Source organism: Magnolia sinica, chromosome 5 (genome assembly GCF_029962835.1).
Source record: "Magnolia sinica isolate HGM2019 chromosome 5, MsV1, whole genome shotgun sequence".
NCBI lineage: Eukaryota > Viridiplantae > Streptophyta > Magnoliopsida > Magnoliales > Magnoliaceae > Magnolia > Magnolia sinica.
In genome coordinates this window covers 106,237,497-106,240,404 of record NC_080577.1, presented here as the reverse complement: position 1 = coordinate 106,240,404, position 2,908 = coordinate 106,237,497, and the positions used below count along the sequence as shown (strand labels likewise).

Sequence of the window (2,908 nt, the reverse complement as noted above, 5' to 3'; positions counted from 1 at the left end):
CTCTTTGCAGCGTTAATTAAAAGTAGCCGCTAGCAAAGGGTGCGGAAAAAGCTTTAAAAAAAAACAGAACCCTAATTCTTATATTCTCTCTCCTTCGTCTCTCTCTCCCAGCGCCCTCCACCCCCATTCCCTCTCTCTCTCACTCCCAGCGCCCTCGGCCACCCTTCCCTCTCTCTCTCTCTCTCAGCGCCATGTTCCCCTATTCCCTTTCCCTCTCCCTCTCTCTCTACAACTTGGAGCAGATCTAGTTTAGATTTCCTGCCTTTCCCACTTCACTAGTTTTTAGGGAGCTCTCTTCTTTTGCAATTTTCCAGTGCGTAAAAGAGGATTTCAAATCCCTAATCTCTCTTCTTCTGCGATTTTTCAGTGCATAAACGAGGATTTCAAATCCCTTTTATTGTCTTTTCCAAACCCTATATAGGAGTTTGACAATACCTATTTGCAATCAAGGGCGGTTCGGGCTCTCATTACCATCCATTTTTTCGCCGATTGGAATGACAGATCAGTATCGTCATTTGGCGAAAGGGGGGTTTTTGAAACCCTAGCATGGTAGGAAGCGTGGAAGCAGCGTATGCTCGATGGAGCAGGGGTGGAAGTTGAGACTGGGAGCAACCGTAGAAGATGGTGGCCGAAGATCTGGATTGAGGATTTGAGTGAGCCACGTCACAGGATGACGGATTTAGTGGCTGCCTGAGGCGCGTGGGTCGCTGATTTCTGAGGGTTGCCAAATTTAATGGAGGATCGAAGACGAAAGCTAACGAAGAAGAAGGCCCTGTGATTTTGCGATCTGCGACGGTGGTGGACTGACAGTCGGAGCAGAGCTCTGCTCTTTATTATTGTAGGTGCGAGTGAAGGCCCTGTTCTTGCACCAACTCAGGAAGACTTGTTGAGTTGACTCGATGCGGTCCATTTGCTAGCTGTGACAACAGTAAGTCCTTTGATTGTGAAGCTTTCCTTTCCTATTATCTAAACATGCTTGTTCTTTTTATCTCGTTGCTGAAAATAAATCAATTCCTCCATTTGCACTGATCCATTCTTATGTGTGGGGAGGGTCTGCTGCCAGATTTTTCTCTATTCAGTTAGATGTTTCATTTCATTTATCAATGGTTTTACTAAGTTTATATGGAAATATCTGATGAGCAGCATAAATGAAGTCCCATAAAGAATGGAGATATGTAATTCTCAAAATTCTTGTTACTAATGGATGCAAAACTGAATATGTACTGCAACAGTGCCATTGGCACTCTCCTGAACTGAATATGTACTGCAACAGTGCCACTGGCACTCTCCTCAGAGGACACCATCAATGGGAAGAGGTATGGTGCTACTTATCTTTAGAAGGAAACATATAATATCTTCATTTCTAGATGTCCTGATTTCGTAGCATAGTTGGGACTTATTTTTTGAGATATGATCCATCCACATGATTGCCTATCAAGTCAACTGTCCTGGTGAGCTTAAACAAGTGCTGTGTATTGCTAGCTTATGTTCCTATAGAGTATGAACTGAACCATGCTTGAGCTTTAGATGTCTATGCCCGTCACAGGCTTGATTCTTGCTAGGGTAGCCAGGTATGGGCTGACCCAGAGGCCTGGCTTAGTTGCCTTCTCATTGACTCTTCCATCTTTCCCCCAACAGTTCTTTTACTGAACAATTTAGAAATATGATGGTCACCTTTTGGTAATTTACTATTTCTGATGCAGCAAGAATTGATCAGGACAGTCGATCTTGTCCTTTTAAGCACACTGTAGACGATGGCCTTGAGCTTCGGAAAGCTGCTTTTGAATGTGTTGACACGTTGCTGGATAGCGCTGCCTTGATGAAGTGAACTCCTCATCTTTCATTGTTCCGTACCTTAAATCCGGTTTAGGTGGTGAGTACTCAACTATGCTGCTGTAATTGTTTAAGGCGTTGAATTTTTTCTCTCTTTCAATGGTCATCATCATTGAAGCTCAGTCTCTTCCAATAGTTAATATAGAAAATTATGATGTAAAAAGCTCAGTCTCAGCCTTTGTAGTCTTCCTTTTTTCTTTTTTCTTTTTTTTTTTTCCTAAAATGGACTTCATAGAAAAAGATTAGAAACTTAGGTGGTTACTAACTTCGCTGTGAGGTTTTGTCCATTAGGAATTTCAACTGTCTGTAACTCAGTGACACTGCCATTTCATATTTTCTTAGAAAGCATTGACCTTTTACATGGCATCCAAACACACCCTAAACCCACTTGTCAATTTGTAAGTGTTAAAATGGAGAAGCGAGTCACTGGAAATGGAGCAGTACGAAGTACTTGAGCAGATTGGGAAAGGAGCTTTCGGTTCTGCTCTTCTTATGAGGCATAAGCATGAAAAGAAGACGTGAGAGTATAGCCATCTGATTTTCATTATCTTTTCTTCTCACCCTCTCAGTTGTGACAATTTATATCGAGCTTGAGAATGTTTCCTTTTGTTTAGTTATGATTTGATTGGTTTTTCTCTCGATTTTTTGTTCTCTTTTAAGGTATGGCTTGAAGAATATTCGGTTTGCTCGTCAAACTGATAGGTGCCACAGGTCTGCTCATGAGGAGGTGATTTCTCTTTCTGTTTGTGTCATTCATTTATATTTTGAGCGAGATGGTCCCTTCGTTCAATGTCACGAAAATCATTCTGTTATGAGCTCCTTTTATGTTTTGCCATTTGAGTTCCTTGATGGAATTATGTTGTTGGCCTTAAGGTAAGGGTTGCCCATTCGTGAGATCCCTAGGAGTGCATAGATTGAGAAATACAAGATTTTGAGTGTAACTATAGAGAAATTATGACATGAATACATGAATCATTCACTTATGCATGTTGGGAACATTGACAATTTCTGTAGGGTAGAAAAACTAGACAGCTAAATGTTTGGGTTTGGGTGTGGGTCTTTGAATCACTGAAGT

At 41.5% G+C, this 2,908-nt stretch overlaps 1 long non-coding RNA gene across 1 annotated transcript; it reads left to right on the top strand.

Moving 5' to 3' along the window:
• Positions 1 to 706: 706 nt before the first annotated feature.
• Positions 707 to 1,317, top strand: LOC131247424 (uncharacterized). Its single transcript, XR_009171727.1, has 2 exons — positions 707 to 928; positions 1,144 to 1,317. It is a non-coding gene; the product is annotated as an uncharacterized LOC131247424 (long non-coding RNA).
• Positions 1,318 to 2,908: the final 1,591 nt, after the last annotated feature.